Consider the following 15,771-nt stretch of genomic DNA (forward strand, 5'->3'; position numbering starts at 1 on the left):
GTGTTTCTACCAAAAAGTTCTATTTTGGTTTCATCTGACCATAAGACATTCTCCCAGTCCTCTTCTGGATCATCCAAATGCTCTCTAGCGAACCGCAGACGGGCCTGGACGTGTACTTTCTTTAGCAGGGGGACACGTCTGGCAGTGCACATTGTGTTACTGATAGTAGCCTTTGTTACTGTGGTCCCAGCTCTCTGTAGGTCATTCACTAGGTCCCCCCGTGTGGTTCTGGGATTTTTGCTCACCATTCTTGTTATCATTTTGACGCCACGGGGTGAGATCTTGCATGGAGCCCTATATCGAGGCAGATTATCAGTGGTCTTGTATGTCTTCCATTTTCTAATAATTGCTCCCACAGTTGATTTCTTTACACCAAACGTTTTACCTATTGCAGATTCAGTCTTCCCAGCCTGGTGCAGATCTACAATTTTGTGTCTGGTGTCCTTCGACAGCTCTTTGGTCTTGGCCATAGTGGAGTATTGAGTGTGTCTGACTGAGATTGTGTACAGGTGTCTTTTATACCAATAATGAGTTAAAACAGGTGCCATTAATACAGCTAACGAGTGGAGCCTCGTCAGACCTCGTTAGAAGAAGTTAGACCTCTTTGACAGCCAGAAATCTTGCTTGTTTGTAGGTGACCAAATACTTATTTTCCCCTCTAATATGGAAATAAATTCTTTCAAAATCAAACAATGTGAGTTTCTGTTTTTTTTCCCCACATTCTGTCTCTCATGGTTGAGGTTTACCCATGTTGACAATTACAGGCCTTTCTAATCTTTTCAAGTAGGAGAACTTGCACAATTGGTGGTTGACTACCGTAATTTCCCGAATATAACATGCACTTTTTCCCCCCAAAATCAACTTGTAAAATCATGGTGCGCATTATAAACAGGTACATGGATGGAGACAGAAATATATATATATTATAAATAAACCAATTTTTTGTATTGACACGGCCACGTTGTATTGAAGAAACGTATGAGGCGACCGGTTGCCGACCATTACGGTACGTGACGTCACCATTTTGTTTCAGTAATACTTCACTCTAATGATTTCGTCTGTGTTAAATTCTGCTTTTTTCACTCTTCATAAAGCACAGAATTTAGGTTCTTGAACTCATTTGAGTCAACGTTTATTGCAGCTCCGCAACTCGGACCATAACAAACGTAAGCACACAGACTTCCTGTGTCCGTCAACTATATCTGTCCCTCGGGAAACTCAAACCCAAATAATACTAGTTCCTATTGTTACTGTCGTGTTGACAGAGATGAGCTCTGACGGATTTCCGACTTACGTTCTCACTTTCATTTTAACGTATCAATCCATGGAAGAAACCTTTATTCATCATGATGAAACGAGCAAGTTATACAGCAGCCTTTAAAAGAAAAGTCACATCTGTTTTGTTTTCTCCTCGATTCTGGTAAGTTGGAGAAGTTGTCAAATCATATTATTACCCTAAATATTGTCAGTTTATGGTAATGTTTTGAACTACCAATGTGCTATGCTTGTGCTGTGTTTCACCAGTCAGTAAAATGACATTTCTGTATCTGTACACGAGCTGTTTTCTTGTATTCTTCTATTTATTGGTGCTAAAATTAGGGTGCGCGTTATAAACGGGTACAATCATTTCCCCTAGATTTTACAAGTAAATTTGGGGTGCGCATTATACAAAGGTGCGCCTTATATTCGGGAAATTACGGTAAATACTTATTTTCCCCACTGTATTTCTAGATGCAAGGAAGGCCATCACCAGCTGCTCTGCAGAGCTACTGTCCGAGTCACTTATGTGCGCCTCTTTTCATGTTCCCAGCGTTGTCCCCTGAGCACATGAACGCCTATTGCCTATTGAATTTTCCTTTTGAGTCAATAAACTGTATGGAAGACCAAAAGCACGAGTGGCATTGCAACTTGAATGAACATAACATTGCATTCTTTCCAGGAGCTGCAGTGAACTGTTGCCATCACTTTCAATGTAACTGAGTGAATAAAAGGATTACCCACCATGAATTAGAACTAAGACACACACTTGGTGAGAGCGCATGTGTGTGGCTGTCATTCTCCCAGCTCTCCTAGGATCCCCTATTTGGCCTAATCATTGTTTCTCTACAGATAATTCCCCATGTCCTCTCCGTTGTCTCAACGGCGTGCTGTCACATATGTGTTAATTAGCAAGCGGGCTGTGGGTTCTGCTCCTCTAATTACCAAATTACGGTTGACGGCCTGAATTCCGGATTTAAGAGCCCTGAAATCCCCCTAAAATAGGCCCAACCATAGACTTCATAATGATTGACGGGTCAGATTCAACCTTCACTGCGCAACACCTTTAAGTTGGGGGCCGTCCTACAGTCCGCTTCAGTTATTCGCAGTCGGTCGCAACACGTGCAATGATCCAACGTCTGATTTAGGATTGAAAAAAGACGAAAGCTGTACCGCATAGAAACAGTAAGGATTGTCTCGGGAGTAATTTGTTCGAGAATTCAAGGTGATTATTATATAAAGGCCCTTCACTGGCTTCCAGTTGAGTTTAGAATTAAATTTAAAATCCTCCTTCTTACATTTAAGACCATTTATGGCCATCTTATCTCACCGATGCTCTGGTTCCATACCGCCCCAACAGAACATTCTGCTCTCAGAATGCAGGTCTACTGGTAGTTCCCAGGGTTTCTAAAAGTACTGTCGAGCTAAAGCCTTTAGCCACCAAGCCCCTGTTTTATGGAATCAACTTCCAGCTAATATTAAAGAAGCCGAGACAGTCTGCACATTTAAGATTAGATTAAAAACGTTCCTATTCGACAAAGCTTATGGTCAGGCTAGTTGAAGTCGGATTAGACTCACAGTTCAGTCTAAGCTGCACTAGAAACTATCATGCTAGGGAAAGTACAGCCACTGAGTTTTATGTCCTTCTTCTCACTCTACCTACCACTTGTCTTACTTTATTTCTATTTTCCAATGTTAATATCTAGTTAACTAGTCTCTTCATCACTAGTCACCCGGTGTCCCCTCTCCCCACCTCCCCTCTGGAGAGGGGCTATTTTTCAGCTGCAGCCTCCTGACTATCCAGATCCCTGGCTGGATGGACGTCCTCGTTGCCACCCCCGTCTCATCTGGCTAGATGGACCTCTTCTTGTTCCTTTACTGCATCTTTACAGACTATAACCCCGTCTGCTAAATCCCATTAGCAGTCCTGGTGCATCCAGTCTATCCGTCCTGGGAGTGGATCTCTCCTGACTGTGGTACTCCCCAAGGTTTCTCATTTTCTCCCAAAAAGCTGGGAGTTTTTGGAGTTTTTCCTTGCCGACAGGGGGGGTCCAAGGATGGGGGATGCCCAGAACTTGAACTTTATTTATTCATCTTTGTTTACTTCATTTGCTGTTTCTGACTGTGTATCATATTGCCTCTGCAAAGCCCTTTGAGACAACCTTGTTGTGATTTAGGGCTATACAAATAAAATTGAATTGAATTGAATTAAATTAACCGCTACGGACTAGCATCATTCTTCGACATGTTTACGTAAAGTAAATGCAAACTGCCTGTTTTTTTAAAAAAAAATTTATGTTGCTTTTAACCAAAAATCGAGACTCTTTTATGTCCACATCTATAAAGAATTCAGGGATTCAAGCATTTATTCACAAGAATTTTCAACGGAAAAAGCTCTTTGTTTACATGTGGCGGCTGCTAATTTCCTTACAGACTAGCCTCATAGTTGGCAATATTTACGTAAAATAAAAAACGTGCAGGCTGCATTTAACTAAGAACCAAGATTGTTTTACGTCCATATCTATAAAGAATTCACGTATTTAAGCATTTAGTCACAATCATTTTTAACGGAAAAAGCCATTGTGGCAGCCCCTTTATCACAACCGTACGTTCAAAATCTGTACCTTTTTTGTGCATTACGGGGTTTTTTCTCCGTTCGGATTTTGTCACTGTTTCGACAACGAGACAATGTGCATTACGATGCGTTACTACATTGTGTGAATGACGCGAGAAAAGTCAGAGACACTGAGAGAGAAGAATGTTGTGACTAGGGTTGGGCATCGTTTGAAATTGAACGATTCCGGTTCCGATTCAGATTCCATGTTTTGATTCCGGTTCCGAACGATTCCCGATTCCGATTCTTTTATTAGGCAGGGTCAAAAAAAAAAATGCAGGGTCGAAAAGAATTGCATAGTTTATATTAAAGTCTTAACTTCTCGACGATTTTTTTTAATTAAATGAACTACTCACAGGGCTAATTATAACTTGTATATGAATATCATTCTTTAAACTCGAGCAATTTTTTTCCCACTCGGCGGTCAGGGCATCGAAACAAGAAATCGAAATTTTAAAATTCCAACGATTCCGGGAGCATCGGAGTGTTAGAACCGGGTCCCGTCGATGCTCGATGCCCAACTCTAGTTGTGCCCATCCTGCTGTAGCAAACGGGATGCTAGGCTAGGTGGCTCCAATATTTTCTGACTGTAGCCGACAGCCTACAACTTACACCTAGATATCTCATGCATATAGAACTACATGCGAAATGACAGACGGTGGTGTTAATAAACAGCCGCCATTTTGAAGCAGTAGACTTCTCAGAGAGGTTCTGTTGTAGTGAACCTTCCTAGCGAACTTAAGTAACTTTTTATTTAAAACACTCCAAAATCGGCAAAATCTTGACTTGAATCTATCTTTAAATGATGAAACTGTTTTAAAACTTTAACATGACGAAAGTAGACAGAAGGGAACTAATGCAAAAACGGTCGCAATTTTACCAACTTTAACAGTTGATTCACAACGTTAAACGATTTTCAAACATAGCAAAGGCTACTGTGTTTTTGTTGTTGTTGTTGTTTTTTTTTTTTATGGGAAAAAAAAAACATGAAAGGTAACACCAGTTACTTTGCCAAGTAACTAATTACTCTTACCTTCAGGTAACTGAGTTACGAACTCAATTACTTTTTGGGAGAAGTAATTTGTTACTAATTAATTACTTTTTAAAAGTAAGATTAACAACACTGGTCATAAAGATGAAGTCTGCAGGATGAAAAGTGACTAAAGCGGAGATTTCAATCTGCCAATTTGTTGCCGAACCACAATTTGCCCACAACTATTGCTGATCACTTCTCAGAATTAGCAAAAGAAATGTTACCTGATTCAAAGATTGCATCGGTAAGTTAATTTTATCAATTGACCTTTTTAATTTAAGTAACAAACAGTAACAGAGACAGTAACAAACTACCTTCAAGACAAACTGAATTGCGAGCTGAAGTGCAACCATCAAGACATACCGGTAATAGAAATACCCAAAAGTGCTACATGAAATTATAACAAAGGTCACTGTTAAATTTTAGTAATCATGATGTGGCTGAAGATATTGATTGCACCATGTTACAATATTACCAATAAATTCATATTATTTTAAAAATAGAGTTTTATTTTTGTTTCATACTGCACGTTATATAGAACGTTGTAAGATTAGTCTCCAATTTTTAAGGGCATACGTCACTATTATTTTTTGTATACATCTTTCTATTTGAGTTTTTGGATACAGGTACATAATTTCATAGATCTCAGCCAAGTCAAAAATAACAAGTCTATTAGTCTTTTTCGTGGCCCCTTTGATGTAAGTGTGAGAAAGACCACAAGAAATAGTACAATAAAAAAAAAGGATGGGTTAATGCAACACTTAAGTCTTTACTATGATTCCAAGGGGGAAACAGTTATGTTTGGCTGCGTCATAAACAAGTCCTCTGTTTGTTTTACACGAACCACACATACGTACGTCACTAAACCCCCCCCCAAAACAAACAAACAAACAAACAAAAAACAACAACAAACATAAAACAACCATAACACAATGGGTAGGCATGAATATTATGGTAAACAAAACAAACAAACAAATAAACAAAATAATAATTAAATAAAAAATAATTAAGGGGGGGCAGGGCATCTGGTTGCTATTCTGTGGATATTATTAATCCATCCAGGTAGTTTCTGAAGGGCTGCCAGGTTTGGTGGAAGTTTTTTTCCCTGCCAGAAAGTGAAAATCTTATGTTTTCTAACTTTAAGTGAGTCAGAACCTCTTTGAGCCAACTGTTAAAAGATGGAGGAAGTGCATGTTTCCACTTCAGTAAAATAAGACGTCTCGCTAATAGGGTCGTGAAAGCAAGAAAATGGCATGTTGGCGCGGATAGAACAGGTGTTAGAGGAGGGCAGCCAAAAAGTGCTATGTATGGATCATTCCCCAGGTTTGTGCCAGAAATGTTTTCCAGGGTGTCAAAAATCTGGTGCCAAAAACCAGCGAGATTGGGACATGTCCAGAACATACAGTGGGCCAAATAAGAATTTAGTCAACCACTAATTGTGCAAGTTCTCCCACTTGAAAATATTAGAGAGGCCTGTAATTGTCAACATGGGTAAACCTCAACCATGAGAGACAGAATGTTGGAAAAAAAAAAACCGAGAAAATCACATTGTTTGATTTTTAAATAATTTATTTGCAATTCATGGTGGAAAATAAGTATTTGGTCAATACCAAAAGTTTATCTCAATACTTTGTTATGTACACTTTGTTGGCATTAACGGAGGTCAAACGTTTTCTGTAACTCTTCACAAGATTTTCACACACTGTTGCTGGTATTTTGGCCCATTTCTCCATGCAGATCTCCTCTAGAGCTGTGATGTTTTGGGGCTGTCGTTGGGCAACACGGACTTTCAACTCCCTCCACAGATTTTCTATGGGGTTTAGATCTGCAGACTGGCTAGGCCACTCCAGGACCTTGAAATGCTTCTTACGAAGCCACTCCTTTGTTGCCCTGGCTGTGTGTTTGGGATCATTGTTACGCTGAAAGACCTTGCTGATGGAAGGAGATTTTCACTCAAAATCTCTCAATGCATGGCCCCATTCATTCTTTCCTTTACACAGATCAGTCGTCCTTGTCCCTTTGCAGAAAAACAGCCCCAAAGCATGATGTTTCCACCCCCATGCTTCACAGTGGGTATGGTGTTCTTTGGATGCAATTCAGTATTCCTCCAAACACGAGAACCTGAGTTTCTATCAAAAAGTTCTATTTTAGTTTCATCTGACCATAACACATTCTCCCAGTCCTCTTCTCGATCATTGAAATGCTCTCTAACGCAGGGGTTTTCAACCCAGTCCTCAAGGCACACTGTGGGTCCTGGTTTTTGTTCCAGCCGATCCAGCAGAGACAGTTGAACCAATGAGGCTTCTGCTAAAACAAGCCACACCTGACTGCAATCAACTGATTGCACTTGTAAAACACCAGATTGGGGAAAAAGTGTTGTCATCTTGTTTGGTAAGAATGAAATCCTGCACCCACAGTGTGCCTTAGTGGAATAGGTTGGGAACCCCTGCTCTAACGAACCGCGGATGGGCCTGGACGTGTACTTTCTTTAGCAGGGGGACACGTCTGGAAGTGCAGGAATTGAGTCCCTGGCGGCGCATTGTGTTACTAATAGTAGCTTTTGTTATTGTGGTTCCAGCTCTCCCTAGGTCATTCACTATGTCCCCCCGTGTGGTTCTGGGATTTTTGCTCACCGTTCTTGTTATCATTTTGACGCCACAAGGTGAGGAGGGAGTTGAAAGTCCGTGTTGCCCAACGACAGCCCCAAAACATCACTGATCTAGAGGAGATCTGATGGAGGAATGGGCCAAAACACCAGCAACAGTGTCGAAAAAGCTTGTGAAGAGTTACAGAAAACGTTTGGCCTCCGTTATTGCCGACAAAGTATACATGACAAAGTATTGAGATGAACTTTTGTTATTGACCAAACACTTATTTTCCACCATAATTTGCAAATAAATTCTTTAAAAATCTAACAATGTGATTTTCTGGTGTTTTTTTCTACATTCTGTCTGTCATGGTTGAGGTTTACCCATGTTGACAATTACAGGAGAGGGAGAACTTGCAGAATTAGTGGTTGACTAAATACTTATTTGCCTCACTGTATATACAGTATGTATTTGATGTGATTTATTCTAATAAAAAGCCTCATCTAGTCAAATATTGTACTTAATAATGGCTTTGCCAAATGAAACGAGATTCTGCCATTAAAAGGCAAAGTATCAATTTACTCCCAAACAAAATTAAATGACATAATTGGTGGGGAAATTTAGGACATTTTTTAATCATGCAGTCTTTCAATTGAATAGCCAAATAATTAAAAAATAAATTAAAAAAAAAATGTATATCTTTGAAAATATCAAACTTTAAAAAAAAAAATTAAACACTTATCTGGATCTATGCCAACGCATTGCCCATCCCTACACAAACAGTCCCCATATCATTGAAAACTGATTAAAAATAAGATTGTATACATAACTTGAAAAGGTACTTTTTACATTTCAAATATTACAAGAAAATACATTTCCAACACATTTTAATCAATTCTTTTTCATAGATTAAGCTTTTCAACTTCAACAAGATTTTAAAAGCTGAGCACATAAGAAAATTAGCCAGGTTTAAAGAGAGACACAAAAAAAAAGAAAGAAAGAATATTTGACTACCACTCGGGGGGATTCAAGCGTAATTATTTTTAAGAGCAAAGTGTAATATTTTTCTATGTTAGGTCAGGATAGCTGCATGTCGTCCAACAATGTCGCCCTGACTTGTAATGCACCATTGTGTGGCTGATTTAAGATCCCCTAGCGAATGTGCATACCTGCCTGACAAACACGATTTCTTAGCTGCTGTAAAGTACAATATGTCTAAAATAACAAGAGAATGAATTAGCAATAAAAATGGACTGAGGTATAACAGGTAGGGGGTCCATTATTGCCGCTCCTAATCACCAATGAGATGACATTCAATTGCCGATTATAAAGGCAGCATATTTTTACCACGTGCTGGCCACCTGAGCGCCTCAGCACACTTCTAATGGAAGCCTCTCTCATGCACCATTGTGTGGCTGCTTTAAGATCCCCTAGCAAATGTGCATACCTGCCTGACAAACATGACTTCGTAGCAGGTGACTGCTGTAAAGTACAGTATGTCTAAAATAACAAGAGAATGAATTACCATTCAAATGGACTGAGGTGTAACAGGTAGGGGGCCCATTATTGCCGCTCCTAATCACCAATGAGATGCCATTCAACTGCCGTATATAAAGGCAGCATTTTTTTTCACCAAGTTCTGGCCACCTGAGTGCCTCAGCTCACTTATAATGGAAGTGTCAGTTTTGATTACCGCCGGCAACTGACTCTTAGAAGCTGTGTCTCAGCAGGTCGCAAAAAGCTTTTGAAATTATGGAGCTTGGCTCAGAGGGAAAGTGCTCCGCCTGCCACGTCAGGGTGCATTTAATCCACTGCTGACTTTTGAAAGTCAAAGAATGCCTGATGATTACAGTAGCGCCTGCCTACTGGGTCATAGGGTGGAACTGATTTAATGTCCACAATCTCAGTCAGTCACACTCCAAACTCCGCTATGGCCAAGACCACAGAGCCGTCGTAGGACACCAGAGACAAAATTGTAGACCTGCACCAGGCTGGGAAGACTGAATCTGCAATAGGTAAAACGCTTGGTGTAAAGAAATCAACTGTGGGAGCAATTATTAGAAAATGGAAGACATACAAGATCACTGATAATCTCCCTCGATCTGGGGCTCCATGCAAGATCTCACCCCGTGGCGTCAAAATGATAACAAGAATGGTGAGCAAAAATCCCAGAACCACACGGGGGGACCTAGTGAATGACCTACAGAGAGCTGGGACCACAGTAACAAAGGCTACTATCAGTAACACAATGTGCCGCCAGGGACTCAAATCCTGCACTGCCAGACGTGTCCCCCTGCTGAAGAAAGTACACGTCCAGGCCCGTCTACGGTTCGCTATAGAGCATTTGGATAATCCAGAAGAGGACTGGGAGAATGTGTTATGGTCAGATGAAACCAAAATAGAACTTTTTGGTAGAAACACAGGTTCTCGTGTTTGGAGGAGAAAGAATACTGAATTGCATCCGAAGAACACCATACCCACAGTGAAGCATCGGGGTGGAAACATCATAGCATTAACTTTCATAGTTACGCTGACGACACACAACTGTATTTATCAATTAAACCTGAGCAGATCAGGCAAGTGGACAAACTAAGCACCTGCGTCCGAGATATAAATACCTGGATGAGCACTGACTATCTTCTACTTAACCCTGAAAGAGATAAAAGTCCTTATAATAGGCCCGAAAAGTGTGGGAGACTCTTTAGCTGCCCAGATAGTCACTCTGGACAATGTAAGTGTAGCCTCCAGCACCACAGTAAAAAAAAACCTCGGAGTTCTATTCGACCCTGACTTATCGTTTAAAGCTCACATTAAACAAACCTGCGGAACGGCCTTCTTTCACCTGCGCAACATAGCCAAAATTGCAAATATTTTATCTTAAAACGATGCAGAAAAATTAATTCACGTGTTCGTTACATCGAGATTGGATTACTGTAACTCCCTACTTGCAGCTTGTCCTAAAAGTTCTCGAAAAGGTCTTCAGCTAGTCCAAAACGCAGCAGCAAGAATTTTAACAGGAACCAATAGAAGAGAGCACATCACCCCTGTGCTCCAGGCCCTTCACTGGCTTCCAGTAGAGTTGAGAATTAAATTTAAAATCCTCCTTCTTACATTTAAGACCATTAATGGGTTGGGGCCATCTTATCTCACCAATGCTCTGGTTCCATACTGCCCCAACAGAACACTCCGCTCTCAGAATGCAGGTCTAGTGGTAGTTCCCAGGGTTTCTAAAAGTACTAGTTGTATAGAGTTCATTTTGCCTACACTTATATGTTCGTCAAACCCTTTCTTTTATCCCAGGCAATAGTAGGTGGTTTTCTAAAAGTACTGTCGGAGCTAGAGCCTTTAGCCACCAAGCCCGTTTTATGGAATCAGCTTCCAGCTAATATTAAAGAAGCCGAGACTGTCTGCACATTTAAGATTAGATTAAAAACGTTCCTATTCGACAAAGCTTATGGTCAGGCTAGTTGAAGTCGGAGTAGACTCACAGTTTAGTCTAAGATGCACTAGAAGCTATAATACTGGGGGAAGTACAGCCACTGAGTTCTATTTCCTTTTTCTCACACTACCTACCACTTGTCTTACTTTATTTCTATTTTCCAATGTTAATATCTAGTTAACTAGTCTCTTCATCACTAGTCGCCCGGTGTCCCCTCTCCCCACCTCCCCTCTGGAGAGGGGCTATTTTTCAGCTGCAGCCTCCTGACTATCCAGATCGCTGGCTGGATGGACGTCCTCGTTGCCACCCCCGTCTCATCTGGCAAGATGGACCTCTTCTTGTTCCTTTACTCTACTGCATCTTTACACACTGTAACCCCGTCTGCTAATTCCCATTAGCAGTCCTGGTGCATCCTGTCTATCCGTCCTGGGAGTGGATCTCTCCTGACTGTGGTACTCCCCAATGTTTCTCATTTTCTCCCAAAGACTCTGGAGTTTTTGGAGTTTTTCCTTGCCGACATGGAGGGTCTAAGGGTGGGGGATGCCCAGGACTTGAACTTTATTTATTAATCTTTGTTGCTTCATTTGCTGTTTCTGATTGTGTATCATATTGCCTCTGCAAAGCCCTTTGAGACAACCTTGTTGTGATTTAGGGCTATACAAATAAAATTGAATTGAATTGATTTGAATTGAATCATGCTTTGGGTCTGTTTTTCTGCAAAGGGACCAGGACGACTAAAGGAAAAGAATGAATGGGGCCATGTATCGAGAGATTTTGAGTGAAAATCTCCTTCCATCAGCAAGGGCATTGAAGATGAGCCGTGGCTGGGTCTTTGAGCATGACAATGATCCCAAACACACAGCCAGGGCAACAAAGGAGTGGCTTCGTAAGAAGCATTTCAAGGTACTGGAGAGGCCTAGCCCGTCTTCAGATCTCAACCCCATCGAAAATCTGTGGAAGGAGTTGAAAGTCCGCGTTGCCCAACAATAGCCCTAAAACATCACGGCTCTAGAGGAGATCTGCATGGAGGAATGGGCCAAAATACCAGCAACAGTGTGTGAAAAGCTTGTGAAGAGTTACAGAAAACGTTTGGCCTCCGTTATTGCCAACAAAGGGTACCTAACAAAGTATTGAGATGAACTTTTGGTATTGACCAAATACTTATTTTCCACCATGATTTGCAAATAAATTCTTTAAAAATCAAACAATGTGATTTTCTGTTTATATATACAGTTGTGGTCAAAAGTTTACATACACCTGTGAAGAACATAATATCATGGCTCTCTTGAGTTTCCAGTTATTTCTACAACTTTGATTTTTCTCTGATAGAGTGATTGGAACAGATACTTCTTTGTCACAAAAAACATTCATGAAGTTTGGTTCTTTTATGACTTTATCATGGGTGAACAGAAAAAGTGATTAAATCTGCTGGGTCAAATATACATACAGCAGCGCTAATATTTGGTAACATGTCCCTTAGCCATTTTCACTTCAATTAGGCGCTTTTGGTAGCCATCCACAAGCTTGTGGCAAGCTTCTGGTTGAATCTTTGACCACTCCTCTTGGCAGAATTGGTGCAGTTCAGTTAAATTTGATGGCTTTCTGACATGGACTTGTTTCTTCAGCATTGTCCACAAGTTCTCAATGGGGTATAAGTCAGGACTTTGGGAACCTTAATTCTAGCCTGATCTAGCCATTCCATTACCACTTTTGATGTGTGTTTGGGGTCATTGTCCTGTTGGAACACCCAACTGCGCCCAAGACCCAATCTTCGGGCTGATGACGTTAGGTTATCTTGAAGAATTTGAAGGTAATCCTCCTTCTTCATTATCCCATTTACTCTCTGTAAAGCACCAGTTCCATTGGCACCAAAACAGCCCCACAGCATAATACTACCACCACCGTGCTTGACGGTAGGCATGGTGTACTTGGGGTTAGAGGCCTCACCTTTTCTTCTCCAAACATATTGCTGGGCATTGTGGCCAAACAGCTCGATTTTTGTTTCGTCTGACCACAGAACTTTCCTCCAGAAGGTCTTATCTTTGTCCACGTGATCAGCAGCAAACTTCAGTCGAGCCTTAAGGTGCCGCTTTTGGAGCAAGGGCTTCCTTCTTGCACGGCAGCCTCTCAGTCCATGGAGATGCAAAACACGCTTGACTGTGGACACTGACACCTGTGTTCCAGCAGCTTGCAATTCTTGGCAGATCTGCTTTTTGGTGATTCTCGGTTGAATCTTCACTCTCCTGACCAATTTTCTCTCAGCAGCAGGTGATAGCTTGCATTTTCTTCCTGATCGTGGCAGTGACAAAACAGTGCCATGCACTTTATACTTACAAACAATTGTTTGCACTGTTGCTCTTGGGACCTGCAGCTGCTTTGAAATGGCTCCAAGTGACTTTCCTGACTTGTTCAAGTCAATGATTGTTCAAGTCAATAATCACTCACAAGAAATTGCTAATTCGTGTTGCTGTATGTATATTTTTGACCCAGCAGATTTGATCACTTTTTCTGTTAACCCATAATAAAGTCATAAAAGAACCAAACTTCATGAATGTATTTCGTGACAAAGAAGTATCTGTTCCAATCACTCTATCGGAGAAAAATCAGAGTTGTAGAAATAACTGAAAACTCAAGAGAGCCATGACATTATGCTCTTCACAAGTGTATGTAAACTTTTGACCACAACTGTATGTGTATGTATATATTTATATGTATATATATATATATGTATATATGTGTGTGTGTATATATATATAGTGAGATAGTGTAAAGCGCTTTGAGCGCCTTGAAAGGTGGAAAAGCGCTATATAAGTATAACACCATTTACCATATATACTGTATGTGTATGTGTATATATATGTATATATGTATGATATATATATATATATATATATATATATATATATAGATATAGATATAGATATAGATATATATATTAGTGGTGGGACTCGATTAAAATTTTTAATCGAGTTAATTACAGGGTCTGTAATTAATTAATCGAAATTAATCGCATTCTAATTGAAAACCATATATTGACAAAACAAATCGTGTTCTCAATAAAAAAGCCTTTTTGAGCTTAACAACAAATTTATTACTGTTAATATGTAATGTCATCAGCATACAATTGGTCAAAGTGCTAATACAGCTATTCAGGTTTAAAGTGTTTCAGGCACCCGGATTATTTATGTTCTTTGAAAACATTTTTCTTTAGATAGTTACTGTTTTTTAACTGTATACATAACTACTTTTCAGTAGTTACAAGATAAAACTATGAGGCATAAAATATTGCCAAATATTTTCTTTCAAATAGTGAAATGTAAACACTGATAATTAAACTGCAAGAAAATAACAAAGTGCAACACTTCAACATTAAGTTATTCAACAATCCGTACCAATTGTTGTGACTTTTCGTTCAATCTCCCAGGACTCAGCTACCGAAAAAAAACTGGTCTGCACAGTTTACTGTTTAGCGTCTGTCGTTGGCTTTTTGCACAGTCAGGACGAAAGACGCCAAATGCCATTCATTGTTGACGACTTGTATTGTATGTGCGGTCACTCCGTAATAGTTAGAATTGCTCAAGAAAGTCCAGTGGTCCCGTGTCAAACCAACATACTCGACAGACTTCAATCGGTCTTCTTTGGTCTGCTTTTCGTCATCGAATAGCAGCTTGCACAAGCGCCGGCCGAGGCAGCCCGCCGGGTGCAACCGTGACCGCCAAGCCGACCGCGCCGGGACCCTCGCCGCCGCTGCGCCCTGGTTAAAGGGCGGGCGGGAAGAGGGGGACGAGGAAGGCCCGCGGCCGCGTCGGCAGCTTGCACAAAACAATGCTCTTGTCCATTGTCCCATCAGGATGCGTTTTATAAGGGAAAACTAGCCCCTAACTGTCCAAATAAAATGTCGCCTCCCATCACTGCTGCTGTTAGCGTTTGTTTGTGTGCGTCAGATTTACCGGCGTACCAGAAACACATGATTAGGAAGGTTCCGCATGCGGACAAATGGAACTGAAACAATTAATTGCGTTAAAATTTTTAACGCGTTAAAAGCTTTATAATTAATTAATCGAAATTAATGTGTTAAAGTCCCAGCCTTAATATATATATATATATATATATATATATATATATATATATATATATATATATATATATATATATATATATATATATATATATATATATATATATATATATAAAATCAATCTTTGTTAGCTGTTTGTGAAGTTTTGTGCTTGCAACGCAACATTCACTTACATCCTGTGTAACTCCTTGGGGCTAAGCCTCCCTGTTCCTAAACCTAGTGATGCCCCTGTTCCAAGGTAGGTTTTGTATCAAAGTACTCCCGATAAGCATCAATAATCGAGAAAAAAAAATCTAGAGGAGATGAGGGTTCTCGAAAAACTGTTTTTAATATCTATGCACCTGCTGCTGCTGTTTCGCGCCCTACACGCGACGATCTCCGGCTGCTCTGCTCCTGCTGCTAATGTCCATGTCACACCTAGGCCATGTCTACACGTAGCAAAATATTTGGCAAAAAGAAAAACTTTTTTCTAAGGTTTGACCTATCATCCACAAGCACATTTCAACGAGGGTTCTTGAAAACTGCGCCCAAAGTGAAGGTGTGTGAATTCTGCATTTGTGGCGCCATCATGGGGACACTGATAATCGAAGATTTAATGGTGGAAACGTCACTGACTGGGACAAACCTTGTCTCTACGTCACACATGAGACCAATGTGTACATTTGGAGTAAATTAGACAGGTGCTTTTTTGCTTGCATTTATTTACAAACTCCTGCAGTGCTTCTTATTGAAGAATCAAGGGCGTTGGTTTGGACTGAACAT

The sequence above is a fragment of the Corythoichthys intestinalis genome, chromosome 6 (genome assembly GCF_030265065.1).
Source record: "Corythoichthys intestinalis isolate RoL2023-P3 chromosome 6, ASM3026506v1, whole genome shotgun sequence".
Classification (NCBI taxonomy): domain Eukaryota; kingdom Metazoa; phylum Chordata; class Actinopteri; order Syngnathiformes; family Syngnathidae; genus Corythoichthys; species Corythoichthys intestinalis.